The 16,168-nt window shown below is 41.5% G+C and overlaps 1 pseudogene; it reads left to right on the top strand.

The window, feature by feature from the left end:
* Positions 1-5,920: 5,920 nt before the first annotated feature.
* Positions 5,921-6,979, top strand: LOC147747419 (uncharacterized; annotated as a pseudogene).
* The last annotated feature ends 9,189 nt before the right edge of the window (positions 6,980-16,168 follow it).

Genomic DNA, 16,168 nt, shown 5'->3' with positions numbered 1-16,168 from the left:
TTTAGATATAGATTTAGATATAGTGGCTCCTGCCATATGGAGAATAAAGCTAAATGCAAACATTTGGAACGTCACTGGCGAAAAAATTATGACTCAGAGTGTAAATTGCATTATAAAACAGAATTGAAAAAATACCACAAGCTAGTTAGAACGGCAAAGGGAGCATTCTTTAAAGAAAGAATAGAAAGGCAGACAATCCCACCAAAGAATTGTTTGCCATATATAAAGAACTTACGGTCCCTACTAGAGTAATGGCGCAAGATACCCATTCAAATGAACTATGCGAGTCAATAGCTGACCACTTCGTTGATAAAGTGGATAAAATCTACTCCTCTTTTACTGAAGGGTTGGAAGAGCGCCAAATCTGGCCATAAGGAGCAAGAGCATGACCACTAACACAGACTTGACGTGTTTTAAATTACCGGACAGACGGACTATGTTGAACATAGTTAACAGTATTCAATCAGGATCCCCTAGTGATGCAGCCCCACCCAACTGTTTTAAGGGAATTGTTGAGGACGTAATAGATCACATCAGTCACATGGCAACCCTATCTTTTCAGGAGTGCCATGTGTTAGAAGTATGGAAAAGGGCTCAGGTAATCCCTTTGAAAAAAAAGCCCAACGTGCACATCTCCCAGGTACAGAACTTACGTCCCATCTCACTACTTCCATTCTGTATGAAGGTGGTGGAGAAAATAGTTAATGTACAGCTCATGGAATATCTTGAGGAGGGGCAACTCCTACACCCCACTCAGTCGGGGCTTAGAGCTGGCCATTCCACAGAATCAGCTGTACTTTTCTCCACAGAACTTTTGTGACAGAAAGTAGATGAGGGGCAGACAGCAGCATTGATACTATTAGATCTAAGTGCGGCGTTTGACACAGTATCGCACACCTTGCTGCTGTCTCGCCTCACAGAAATTGGAGTGGAAGGCTCGGCCCTCGAATGGATAAGATCTTTCCTCTAGAATAGAAGTTTCCAAGTGTACTGTCCCCCATTTAAATCCTCCCCCCGGGGGCTGAGTCAAGGGGTTCCACAGGGCTCAAATCTGAGTCCGACATTATTTAATCTGTACATGGAACCTTGCTATGGAAAAATGCTATGGCATCCTAAAAACTCTAAGTAAAGTTTTAGACCTGCTGCCTATTAGTGCTAGGAAAACTTTAATCCATGCCCTAGTCACGCCCCATCTTGACTATGGCAATTCCCTGCTCATAGGCCTAAGCAAGAAATTGCTTTATCAGCTGCAGCGGGTACAGAATGCTGCGGCACGCCTGGTGCTGAATCTGCCTCGCAGAGCTTCAGGGAAACAAGCCCTATCAACACTACACTGATAGATTTAGATATAGTGGCTCCTGCCATATGGAGAATAAAGCTAAATGCAAACATTTGGAACGTCACTGGCGAAAAAATTATGACTCAGAGTGTAAATTGCATTATAAAACAGAATTGAAAAAATACCACAAGCTAGTTAGAACGGCAAAGGGAGCATTCTTTAAAGAAAGAATAGAAAGGCAGACAATCCCACCAAAGAATTGTTTGCCATATATAAAGAACTTACGGTCCCTACTAGAGTAATGGCGCAAGATACCCATTCAAATGAACTATGCGAGTCAATAGCTGACCACTTCCTATTAAGGAACGCATAAGGTTTAAAGTGCTGTGCATTGCGCACCGCATAGCCCATGGGAAAGGTCCAGTGTATCTACGAAGCTTCTAACCATTCATTGTCCTAGACGCAATCTAAGGTCACTGGGTACTATGCTGTTCACGGTACCTCGCATCCGAAAGGCCAGAATGGGTGGTGGCTCATTCAGGTCGTTGGCGGGCAAATACTGGAATGAGCTTCCCATTGAACTTCGCATGGAGCCATCTGAAACAAGATTTCGGCTTAAACTTAAAACCCATCTTTTCTCACTCACTTAATCTTTTGCTAGAAATTGACATGTCTCTTGGCCTGGTGATAACAACTAATTAGGGGGGGGGGACAGCAAGCATAGCGCAGGGACACACTGTTGTTGAGTGTAACCAGGCGCTTTAGAAATGGTTTTATTATTATTATTATTATTATTATTATTATTATTATTATTATTATTATTATCTATCGCTCTCTCTCCATCTATTTATCGCCCTCTCTCCATCTATCGCCCTCTCTCTATCTATCTATCGCCCTCGCTCTATCTATCTATCGCCTCTCTCTATCTATTTCCCTCTCTCTATCTATCTATTGCCTACTCTCTATCTATCGCCCTCACTCTATCGCCCTCTCTCTATCTATCTATCACACTCACTCTATCGCATTCACTCTATCGCACCACCACAGCATTACTCAGCACCAACACAGCATCCCTCTGGGGCACCACAACATCACTATGTGCTACCACAGCATCACTGAACGCGCCAGCATCACTCGTCGCCACCACAACATCACTCAGTGCCACCACAGCATCAATCTGTGCAACCATTCAACATCAACTGGTTCAAATATGTTCTCTCAATGTTTCAAGCTTTATTACAAATGTCACAAACAGATGTTAATATTTCACTTCTGTTCTTGGATTTTCGTTACAATAAAATAGACTGAACATAAAATTCACAAAACTTTAAGCTATTGCCATTTTAAATTACAATAACTTTTTTCAATTATTAAACATTAAAAAAAATTAAAGCCATTGTTATTTGTAATATCAATACATCTAAGTCACGTAAATAAAACACATGTTGCCTTACAAATGCTATAGGTGTCACATTTGCAAAAGTTAAAACTATTGGCACTATTAATTTCGCTATTTTCAAAACCAACACATAAATAAAAAATGGTATGCAACTCTTACCATGCATTTTTTACCACGCATACCATTACCACGCATAACCCTTCACCACGCATACCTTTACCACGCATTACACTACAACGCACATACTATTACAACGCATACCATTACAACGTAAGTATAGGTATGTATATCATTTAATTTTATATATAGGTTTTAGGGCTGGGTTTGGATTTTGGGGTACAGGGGTATTTTTAGGTTTTAGTGCTGGGTTTGGGTTTTGGGGTACAGGGGTATTTTTAGGTTTTAGGGCTGGGTTTAGGTTTTGGGGTACAGGGGTATTTTTAGGTTTTAGGGCTGGGTTTGGGTTTTGGGGTACAGGGGTATTTTTAGGTTTTAGGGCTGGGTTTGGGTTTTGGGGTAGAGGGGTATTTTTAGGTTTTAGGGCTGGGTTTGGGTTTTTTTTATACAGGGGTATTTTTAGGTTTTAGGGCTGGGTTTGGGTTTTGGGGTACAGGGGTATTTTTAGGTTTTAGGGCTGGGTTTGGGTTTTGGGGTACAGGGGTATTTTTAGGTTTTAGGGCTGGGTTTGGGTTTTGGGGTACAGGTGTATTTTTAGGTTTTAGGGCTAGGTTTGGGTTTTGGGGTACAGGGGTATTTTTAGGTTTTAGGGCTGGGTTTGGGTTGTGGGGTACAGGGGTATTTTTAGGTTTTAGGGCTGGGTTTGGGTTTTGGGGTACAGGGGTATTTTTAGGTTTTAGGGCTGGGTTTGGGCTATGTGGCACAGGGGTATTTTTAGGTTTTAGGGCTGGGTTTGGGTTTTGGGGTACAGGGGTATTTTTAGGTTTTAGGGCTGGGTTTGGGTTTTGGGGTACAGGGGTATTTTTAGGTTTTAGGGCTGGGTTTGGGTTATGGGGCACAGGGGTATTTTTAGGTTTTAGGGCTGGGTTTGGGTTTTGCGGTAGAGGGGTATTTTTAATATATATTTACAAATAATAAAATTAAAATTAATTTAATTTCATTAATATAATTATTTAATAATTTAATAATTAATAATTAAATTAAATATTACAAAAATAATTATTTAAAATATATAATAATATTATATACTTACCTATACTTACGTTGTAATGGTATGCGTTGTAATAGTATGTGCGTTGTAGTGTATTGCGTTGTAAAGGTATCCGTTGTAACATGACCTGCATTGTAAAAAATCCGTGGTAATGGTATGCGTGCTAAAAGTACACGTTGTAACATCATATATCCATAAAAAATATCTCATTTACAGTACCAATACCTCAAACTTTCCTAATGCGAGACCTATTGCATTGCAAATGCTTGTTGCTTTGGGCCTTTTTGGGGGTGTACTATTTTTTTGCGGGGGTTGACGGGTCTGGGGGCATTGCTTGGAAGGTCTAATATCGGATGCAAGTGGTTTGGAGAAAATCCATGTTGAAAACGTTTTTCTTTTTTAGCTCGCTTGCGTGTTATAGGGGCGCTGTTTGGGGGAGTTCTAGGTTTTTGGGGGTGGGATTGGGGGTCTGGGAGCACTGCTGGGATAGTCTAATTTTGATTGCAAGTGGTTTCAAGAAAATTCATGGTGGAAAAGGGGGGTTGCGCCTAGTTGCAGACAGTATTTTGGCACGATTTAAACTGAGGCCTAGCAGTATTGCTTGTTTTTAGGGGGTTGTTTGGGGAGTTTCAAGGTTTTTGGGGATGGGTTTGGGGGCCTGGGTGCCAGGTCAATATAACTCAAGACTGTTTAGATGAAGAACTAATCAACGGCCATTTCATGGACAAGGATTTTTACCCCGGGGCCAATACCGAGGGAGGAATGTCCGGTGGCAGGACCAAGGAGCACAACAGCAAATGAGCCCTCAACCACCTCAACAGTATGTCAGGACCCGCAACCAGCAAAATGTTGATGGTAGGCGACACATCTAAGGCAATTGGTTCTACTAGTGAAAATGTACCTATCGATAATCTTTCTACAGGTAATCTTTTACCCGAAGATATACAGATGCTAAGTAAAGGCCTGTCATTTGTCTATAGTGTGTTTTTGAATAAATTCAAATTACACGAGGACTTATTCGCCTTCCTTAGGAAGGTCAGATTGAATAAATTCTTCATGGTTTGACCTATGACTGATGAGGATAATAACCTATCTATATGTAAGCCTCCATCCACATTTACTCCAACGTTGGATAAGGTGGATGCTGAGGTACGTATATTCGAACAGAATGTCCTTCGGGACATCAAACGTGTGATTAAGAACCCTCAGAAACCTAAATGTACCCTGTCCAAATTGGAAATTACATCACTTAATAGTCTTAAGATAGATCCTACAATCGTAATCAAACCCTGCGATAAAGGTGGCGGGGTGACTGTATTTGACAAAAACACTTATGATGAGAAAATTACTGAGATGCTGTCAGTGACAGATCACTACAGACCAGCACAAAGAAGAGAATTAGAAAGACTAAATGTTCATATTCAGGAAATGACCCAAGCGGCATTTAGAGATGGATTTATCTGTGAGGACGAACTGGTCTTCCTCAACAAATCATGTCCTACCATTTCTGCACTTTACGGTCTACCCAAGACACATAAGTCCGAAACTAATCCCCCTATGCGACCTATATTATCTACCATAGGGTCATGTACTGAGCCCTTATCCAAATACGTGGACACCTTTTTGTGTCCCCTCACGCACAAGTATGCTTCGTATATCCGTGACACTGGCGATATTATCAAAAAAATTGAGGGACTTCCATTCAATTCTGAGACTGACATCCTTGTGGCGCTCGACATTGAGGCGTTAATCACCAATATCCCTCAGTGCCGGGCATTGCAGGCGGTGTCAGCTCTCCTCCATAGGTTCCCTCATAATCGCCCAGATGTTTTTATCTTACAATGCCTCGAAGTTGTTCTTTTGAATAACTTCTTTGAGTATAATGGCTCTCTTTATAAACATATTAAGGGCACTTCAATGGGAGCTACTTGTGCCCCTAGTGTTGCCCATGCGTTTATGGGTGAGTGGGAACTACGTAACTTCTATAATGAATTGGCCCCATTTTTTTGAAAATATATCATTTTGGAAACGCTTTATAGATGATATTTTCTTCATTTGGAGTGGATCAATTGACATGTTGGAAGCGTTTGTTCTCTGGCTCAATGCCAGTGACCCAAATCTCGGATTCACTGTAAATTATAACAACAATAAGGTTGACTTTTTGGACATCAGCATTGAGGGCACCAACGGACAATTGAAAGTCAGCCTTTTCAGGAAACCTACAGCCAAAAATACCATTTAAAAATTTGACAGTTACCACCCCAACTGTCAGAGAGAATCCATCCCATTTGGGGAATTTCTACGGATTCGCCGTAATTGTACGGATATGGCTGCTTTCCACAAACATGGAGATGAGCTTAAAGATAGACTACTCAAGAGAGGTTATCCCCATCGTCTGGTACGACACACCTTTAAAAGAGCTAAGTACTATGATAGAGTAGCCTTACTGCAAGAGTCCAATCGCTTGAAAAACAATCGGATTACCTGTGTTATAAATCATTCCACCCTGAATTTCAAGATCAGGAACATTATAAACAAAAACTGGAGAATTCTGAATGCCGATGAGCATGTTCCCGCTATGCCTTTACCCTTACTAGCATACAGAAGAAATAAGAACTTGCGGGATATGTTGGTGCATACTCGCCAGACCAAAAGGTCTCCTTCAGATGGCCAACGTTCCATTACGGGACTTCCTGTCGTTCTGGGAAACCACAGATGTGGTTTGTGTCATGCTTGCGACTCAGCAATTACATCTGAGACCATTGAATATAATGACAAGGAAATTTAACTTCGTCACCTGACAAACTGTCGTAGCAGCAAAATAATTTATATTCTATTCTGTGGTTGTGGGTTGGCATATGTAGGAGAAACTGGCCGTGAATTTCGCACACGCTTCAGCGTACACAAATCTGCCATCAGAACAAAGAGACTGATGGCACCGCTAGTTGAGCATTTTTTGAAAATGAACCACAATGAGCAAGACATTAAATGGTCAATCCTAGAGAAAGGGCAGTCAATATCAGGTCAACTAATAGAAACAACACGCAAGAAACGTGAAACCTTTTGGATATACCACTTGGACTGGGTCAAACGTGGTCTAAATGAGGAAATTTAATGGTATATCACGAAATAGTGTCCAATTTACACCGCACAGTGACTCTATGTGATTTCAGCTTTGATACTGTGTATTTATTTAAGCCTATTATGCCCTGTTCCGGCATGCATCAGTGTTGTCCACAGGTGACTGTCTGTAGTACCAGAACTCATCTGTCTCTAGTGAGACACTCACCAACTAGGTATTTCCTGCATATTAGATGCAGTGTCATCATTTCCTTATTTTATCCTTATTTTCCCCTTTTTCCCTCTAATTGGCCATACCTCGTTTTTCGTCATCTTCTGACCAAGTGACATCTTTTGATAAGATAGCCTATCCCCCTGCCTACTTTCAGTTTATCATCAATATGAATGAAAACTTATTGGGTTCGTTAGACTAGGTAATGTGGTGGTCTTTCTATCACATACAACTATGCTTCTGCAGGATGTACTACCCGCTGTCCCGACACTGACCAGATCTCTTCAGCAGGGCGCCTGTTTTGCCCTCTTGGCACCTTTAAATCAGGAGACTCGTGTTTGTTTGTATACATTGTATTCGGGAGTCCTCTCTTTATTTTCATCATTTAACATTTGACTATTTGTCAAAATATCGCAAGACTTCCGCCGTCTTCTCTTGCTTTAAAACATGTCCAGGAGACTTGTGACGGCTAGTGTACATTGTATTAGAGAGTCCTGCCTTTATTTTCATTATTTAACATCTGACAATTTGTCAAAATATCGCGAGACTTTCGCCGTCTCCTTTTGCTTAAATACATGTCCGGTGGCGCTTATTTGTGTTTGAAACCACACGTTCCTGTGGGAGTCTACATTGATCTGCACTTCGTGCGAGGCTGCAGTAAGTAGTTTGATGCATTTGAGATGAACGCCTTGTTCTATTTCCCTTACGCGACCAGTATTACGCTACACATCCTGTATTGCGTTGTGTTTGTCTATATGTTTGCATGGTTAAAAAAAAAAATTCTACTTAATAGTCATTGGCGTTAGCTGATAATATTGACGTATTAGGGCAGTGATTATTTTTTCCATCTCATAGGCGTCTATATGTATATAACACTAGACACAAAAACTCATGTAGGCAGCCGCTTGTTTGATTGCATCTGCACGCCCTAGAGTTGTTAACTATGCCGCGTTTGACTAAGTGTTTTCTTGCCTCATGCTTCCCCTCCTTCTTAAATGCCATCTACATTATCCGATAACATCTAGGGTTATGAGCGCACGAGCACTGTCTATTTTCCCATATGCGAATATACATAGAGAATGCTCGATTAGGACAAACTAACGGAGGTAGCCGCTTTCTGTTTGAATCTGCACGTTCTGAAGGCATAGATACTGTCTGTTTATCTAATGTCTTGCTTCCAAAATCTTCCCTGTAAGTGCACTAGTTCTGTGTGTACTTTGTTCCGTTTAACATTTTACGGTACATAGATAGACTGACACTTCATCTCTCTTTATTCTTTAGGCTTTCTGAAGATATGAGACACAGTCCACTTGTACCCCACTCGATAATAGAACACAACTGAAAGTAATTACACGGGGACAGAGAACAGAATAACATACTTGATCTCAAGGTGGGTCCCTCGTATAGGTAAGACACTATTAGTACTAGATGCCACTTAGAGGATACATATGGTCTTTATTATATCTTCTCTTTTTTGTCGCAATTTAATATTTTCGTTGAATGAACGATCACGAGTTGCCCTTTTGGGTTTGCAATACCGCCTTCCTATCTCTGTTGGACACCTATAGAGAGTCCCACATTCTAATTATAGGTAAGGCATGCACATCCTTTGGAAACATAACTTGCTCGTTTACTTACTCCATATATCAGTTCATTGAATACGCTTTCCCTTTTAAGATATTGAGAAACTTCTGATTTACCCCTCTACGTGGTTCATGCCGCTGATACTGTTCCATGGGAATTAAACAGTATTAATAGTTTTCAAGTGTAAGTAACTGGACATCTATTATGTATCTTTATATATGCCAACTATCACAGCACTTGTTTGGTCTCCTGACCCCTGTCTTCTCTACTTTTCGGAAATGTATGTCATACTATTAGACCATAGAGTAACATGCATCAGTACATATATTGAGTACTACTCTAATGCTTTCTCTAAAGTTCTGCACGAATTAGAGATTTGTGTACTACCACTGAGGATTCGGGTTGTGTTGTGTCACATGTTGAGCTCAAGTGTCAAAAAATAGTTTTTTAATTATGTAAATACTCTTGTAAATTAGCTTTGTTTTTTTTCCCTGTTTTTTAAAATATCAATGGTGACAGTGTATATAAAATATTCTTTTTCACTAAATTTTTTAGGTCCCCTGTTCATGAGAGTTTTGACTGCCTGGAAGAGGTCCTGAGGAAGGTGGCCGCGGGCCGCCGAAACGCGCGTCGACCATAGTGCGGGGTCTCACACTCAGCTTTGAGACTCATAGTTGGCAGGGGTTCCCCTACTGATTAATACCCAGATTCCTTTTTCAGACGTTGTGGATGTGTATGTAATGAGAGTATGAATGTGTCAGTCTGTTGTGATTGGTTGTGTGCTATCAGGGGCATACGTATAACTTAGGTATTGTCACTCTATTTCACTTTTTTTGTATGAACCATGAAATGAATTCTTGAAATGTTTATATTGTGATTACATGTTTTCCATGAATTCTAAGTCAAATGAGCATATATAAACTTGAAAGCAATGCTAAAAACAAAAAATTAAAAATGTTATATATTTTTTGAATAAAATAAAGTCTGTTGTGTATCTGTCACCTCCAACATAAACCATGTGATGCATACGTGTAATATAAAATTGTGGCCATTAAGGGAACTTCTTCTCCTGTTGAGCACTGCTGGGAAAGTCTCATTTTGATTGCAAGTGGTGTGAAGAAAATCCATGGTGGAAAAGGGGAGTTAGGGCCTAGCTGCAGAGCGCTTTTGGAGTGATTTTTGAGGTAGACCTCAAATTTTCGGTCACATTTTCCATTTTTGCTTTTGGCCTGTTTGGGGGTGTTCTACTTTTTTTGCGGGTGGGTTGAGTGGTCTTGTGGCATTGCTGGGAAGGTCTAATATCGGATGCAAGTGGTTTGGAGAAAACCCATGGTGAAAAAGTTTTTCCTTTTTAGCTCACTTGTCGGTTTTTGGGGGGCTGTTTGGGGGGGTTCTAGGTTTTGGGGCGTGGGTTTGGGGGTCTGGGAGCACTGCTGGGATAGTCTAATTTTGATTGCAAGTGGTTTCAAGAAAATCCATGGTGGAAAAAAGGGGTTTGGGCCTAGTTGCAGACAGCGTTTTGGCACGATTTAAACTGAGGCCTAGCAGTATTGCGTGTTTTTTGGGGGGCGGTTGGGGGGGGTTCTAGGTTTTTAGGGGTGGGTTTGGGGGTCTGGGAGCACTGCTGGGAAAGTCTAATTTTGATTGCAAGTGGTTTGAAGAAAATCCATGGTGGATAAGGGGAGTTAGGGCCTAGCTGCACAGCACTTTTGGAGTGATTTTTGAGGTAGGTGTCAAATTTTCTAAGTGTCACATTTTCCATTTTTGCTTTTGGCCTGTTTGGGGGTGTTCTACTTTTTTGCGGGTGGGTTGAGGGATCTGGGGCAATGGTGGGAAGGTATAATATTGGATGCAAGAGGTTTGGAGAAAATCCATGGTGGAAAAGGGGAGTTTGGGCCTAGCCCTAGTTGCAGTGAGCATTTTGGCAAGGTTGAAAGTTAGGCCTAGTAGTAGTATTGCATGTTTTTGGGGGGCTGCTTGGGGTGTTCTAGATGTTTGGGGGTGGGTTGAGGGGTCTGGGGGCACTGCTGGGAAGGTCTAATATTGGATGCAAGTGGTTTGAAGAAAATCCATGGTGGAAAAGGGGAGTTTGGGCCTAGCCCTAGTCGCAGAGAGCGTTTTGGCATGGTTGAAAGTTAGGCCTAGTAGTATTGCATGTTTTTGGGGGGGGGTTCTAGATGTTTGGGGGTGGGTTGAGGGGTCTAATTTTGTTCTAAAGTCGCAGTTTACACTTTACACCTAGCTTGAGGGGAAAGATCCGCAAATTTCGCCCACACTTATTTATCCTTGAAAAGGAGACTCAGAGTACGCACTTTCGAAATGATACTTGTATGTATTGTAATACTGTCGACTCTGAAACTGAAAGTATTATTTTTGCACTGCACAGCGTACCTTATATTTTTTTCTCCATTGTGTTTTAATATCACTCCCTGTTTTTCCATCAACAATTACAGGCCGGCTTTTACCCTGTGCAATGGCAAAACGGATGAACTCACGCTTACAATTAGTGACCCGCAATTCTGCATCCGCCAGGCAGGCAGTGGACAAGGTGTCTTCTGGTCCCCAACATTGATCGACGGAGCATCAGATGGAATGGAGGAGTACCGCGAAAAAGAGGAATGGCTGGATGCATACAACTTCCCAAATTCAACAGGACAACTACAACAACATACAGTTACAGTATCCATCTTCATTTCTACGTATATTTTAAGTAATGTTATTGCTCTGAAATTCTATGAGTGTGACTCTGTGCATTTGTTTGCTCTCTGCTTCAATTCATCCCTCCAGCCACTGTATACTTTTGTATTTGCTATTTTTTAAACTAATTTAATGTACTAAGTGGATCTTCTCTCTGAGGGCAGATAGGCAAGTGAAATTGCATAATTACTGCAGCCCTGTACTGTCACATTGTTTCTTCATAGTTAGTACATTGTAGAAAGTACTACTTACTTTTCAGTAACCTATCCATTTAGCAAACAACTTCATGCATGTAGTAGTGCATGCACTTCCTTTATATCCCTTAAAAGATTTATGGATAGCTTTGTATCCAAAGATTTGTTTATCTTCATTTGTTGTTTGTCCATGCTGTGTTATTTTTCCTGTCTCCACAAAACTTTCCCCACAAACCCCATTCCCATCCAAGTTTCAAACCCTAAACCTCTTCCCATGGGCTGTGTGGTTTTCATTGAGGTGTGAGTACATTACAACAATAATTCTACACACTTGCTGGGGACGATAAGGTGCAAGCAACTTCCTCAAATCAATTTTAAGGCAGCTAGATGAATACTAGGATATTGTAATTCAGGTGAAAAAAACAACAATAAGTATTTTTAAATACATTCTGAATTTCATGCCCAGCATCGATTGGATCCATCATCAACATCATCCTCCTACATGTCAAGAAGACTTGTTGTTACACTGCTGTGTCACTGTTCTTGTTGTAGTTATAATCATCCATGCAATTCTTTTTCCCCATACTTATCTTCAGCATTGCTTAGGCTACTGTTCCTTCTAATACTACTCTCAGGCCACTCAATGTATCCTTTTTTTACTTTGTTTTTCATATGCTGCTACTGCTAGTGTGGTACCACTCCTACTAACACCACAACAGCAGAATGTCAGTCCAGGATGGCGTAATCACCATTTGCCATGCAGCCAGAGCTCTGCCTAGCTCTATTCTCAAACACGAATCACAGGTAAGATATGCATTTTGGGTAGGTAGAATAATGGGCTAGGACTCAGAAGAGAGACTGACAGAAGTACTAGTAAAGTACTAGTAGGCCAATTGAATTCACTAACTCTGTTAGTGGCACTTTTGAACATTTTTGGACATTTTAGATAATTCATGATGGTAAGTTTGAGGAAACCAAACGTGCCGTAACCCCCGCCCACTACCCCACAAAACAAGATCAACGCATACACTATGTTGAAGTATGTAAAATGAATATTGATATATTTCCCCTAACAAAAATAAACTAGTTCCAGCCCTCCCTACCCCAACCAATTGTCCATTTCAATTAGTCCAGTAGTCCCAAATAATCCTCAACTCACGGTTCCCCACCCCCCCCAACAGTCTTTAAAAAATGGGCAAGGGCCACAGTCACTTCCGGCGGTGTCTGGACAGGCGGTCCTGCCGCTCCTTGTGGAGGTCCTGGAACTGTTTTTCAAGGTCGTGCACCTTGCGCTCCAGGTAGTCCACTCTTAGGCTTAGGCGGGACATGCGTGCCTTCCAGGCTCTGGGGGGGGGGGAGTTGCTGGTGTTCTTCCAGCTGAGTGGCGGCGGGGGGCTGTCCGAGCATGGCGCTGTGATGGAGGCTGCTGGCTGGTGGGCACAGGGGCAGTGATGGAGGAGGTTGTTGACGCCCGCTCCTTCTCTTCCCAAGCCCACAGATGGGAATATTCCACCCAAATGGCCTCCATCTTCCGGGCCCTGACCCGGACAGCCATCTCCCTTCTGATGAGATCTTTTGGAGCATCTATATCAAGAAAGAAAGAAAAATAATGTAACCAATACTCTTTAACAATAAGACAATATTATTCAACAGACAGTTGTCTCACAGTAAAACTAGCAATTTGCAAGCACAGTATAACATTTTGGCATGTATCTTTCCACCGTCTTTGTAGGCCTGTAACAGTGGAAGTTTCAGGAATTCTACTACAAGGCAGCACTGTGGACTCAATGCATAGTCAGAGAGTCATAGAGTACACCATTATTCTTCTGTTTTACTCTAGTTTTGCGAAAGAAATTACTTGTACTTGAACTTGTGGTAGCCGGCATAATGCCAGCTCAGTCAGCTTGCACCCAAGAAAAAGAGACACAAGCCATGATGACGCAGACTTGCATGCATTACTTTAAGCAGTACATGCAGGTGGGGATAGGGAAGCTCTTACTTTTGTATAGGAGTGGCACTGGCCATACTCGGTTACATCAAGGGCTACTGCTCAATGTAATTTATATTTCGCACTGCCCCCCCGGGCTTTCAGTACTGCAAAGGAAAATGAAGATTATTCATTTCTGATCATGTATCCAGCCGATCACATGATCTCTTTGCTTATATGATGGATGACTTTAGGTGCTTTGTTGTGATATATTGAGTGAACAACAGCGATAGTCCGCCCATGATTAGCACAGCAGAAAGAAAATTATGAACATAGGGACTGAGTGTGGTAACAATAATTGCCGGAGGAAGGGACTTACTTGACTTGATATAATTGTCAACTATACAATACATACACAATATGTGCTGTGCCTGCAAAGTAAACTACTGTACTGTTACTTTGGGCAAGGGAGAGTTTCTGAACAATCACAACTTGTAGTATTTGGATTTCCTCTGCTTTGTTACTCTGGCACGGACATGCTGTTCGAACAAAGTGACACTCTTCATGTACTGAGCGTCTGCTCTACATACACCTCTGCTATGTATGAGGAAGAAGATACCATCCAGGCTTCCAAAGTATCATTCTTCTTAATGTCTCAACTGTAACAACTTTACTTTTTCTCAACAACCAAATAACACCCTTTTCATTTTATTTGGTAAACCACCGTCTTGACTTGCATTTGAGTTTCACCAAAATGATATATTGCAATGCACACCACGCATGAATTTTCTGATTGAGCTACACAGGCAGTCATTTTTTCTTTCTCCTCCAATCATCCTTGCTTCAAGCAGCCATGCATCTGATTCCTTCCTATCAGCCAACTCTGCCTGCATTAAAAAACACGTATTATTCTTTAGTCATAATTGTTACGACTCGCTCGTCCTTCCATTGACCCTAAGTTCTTTCCCTTTTCGTTCATCACATCCCTCAAGTTCATCTGATATGACTTGGCTTCACGATAAAAGTTTCCCAGCTGATTTGAAGTCAAATAGAGGGGGCCATTGCTTATTTGAGAACTACCGCTGCTAATGCTATTGCTAAGTCAAGGGTGACTGTCTTCTCCGTGATTAGCTAAAAAAATGTAGTTATAAATCAGTAACTGTTCTTAACAGTACAGTGTACTTGTAGTAGTGTACTGGCTACTGTACGGTACATCATACACTCCTTTACAAGCCTACTCTAAAATGTCAATAAGTAAGGAGTATAATAATAACTTACTACGGTCCGCCACTGCTGAGCCATCCCCCTCAGCTCCTCCTGGTGGCGCCGCCGCATCCCCCGCTTGAGTGGACCCGTCCGCGCTTCTGGCCCCGGCACTGGTGGTGGCAAGTGATGCATCCGATGTTGTGATGCCTAGAAAAAACATGTCATATTTTTTGATGCCATACAGCACTCCCTACTTTGTCTCGTAATGGAAGAGAAAATGTTAAACAATTTTTTATTATTGGGACTGAAAAGAAGTCACGGTTTTGGGGAGGGTGTTAACTTATATGTTTAGCCATAACATGCAACTCTTTTTGGCACAACTGGTGAATGCTTGCTCTTTAACGTGCAACATTTTTATAATTACAGACAGAACCAACTACTCCTCATCACCACCAAGAGGACTTGAAGTTCCAACAAGGTGAGGCTCCCGAGTCCTGCACAGTTACTTCTGAATGAGGTATGTGGAAAGTCGAACTGCACCTATCATCAACTATGTCCTATTTCTCTTGTCCATACTTATGTATGTGCAGAATAGTCCCTGAAACACTAGCAGTATGGTAGGTGCTACTATCAAATCAAAAAGCCAACAACTAGCTTATTCTTGGTGGACATTGACATTTTGTTGTTGTAAATTGTCAAAGCACTAACATTAGGAAGACTGGAATAGACAGCAAGGGCAACCCAGAGGGCTGCACTGAGTGCCTCTAGAGCTATTGCTGGATCAGAGTTTTGTTTAACACTGTTTGCCAACTGGGCAAGCTTAGCTACCTACACAGATCAACTCATAAATATTAGTAAATAGTAGTAGCACAATGAGTGATGGTAGAGAGGCAGGATAAGAAAGTAGAAACAGTCTACAAGAAGATCAAAGACTATTTTGTAAAAAACAGAATTAGGAAACAGTTTGGAATGAATAGGAGCTGTTAAAGTTAGGGAAGTATAATTATATTAAAAACAGAACAACAGAAGAGCCTGCAGAGGACCGTTCATGCCCACTCTGTTCCGCCAGAGTCTGGGATGTTGCTGCCTTGCCCCTGGGAGGTGCTGATGATCATGAAATTAACACAAACATGGATGATTGTTTTTTGGAAATATTACATTTCTTTGACCACAAGCTAAAATTATCTCGGAGAAACAAATTAGCAACAATTGCACTACATGTATTGACCTATCTGATCTGGTCAACTAGGAGGATACTAGTACAGTATTGCTGGATTCGCAGACCGTCTACTTGGAAAGTTATGTAAATCACTAACTAAACCAACAACAAAAAGGTCCTACTACGACTACCAGCACTCAGCAGCACGCGACGTGACGGACACAGTCCATCATCATGTTTGCAGAGCACTAAAAAATGTCCTA

Source organism: Lissotriton vulgaris, chromosome 1_1 (assembly GCF_964263255.1).
Source record: "Lissotriton vulgaris chromosome 1_1, aLisVul1.2, whole genome shotgun sequence".
NCBI lineage: Eukaryota > Metazoa > Chordata > Amphibia > Caudata > Salamandridae > Lissotriton > Lissotriton vulgaris.
This window is presented reverse-complemented; position numbering and strand designations above follow the sequence as displayed.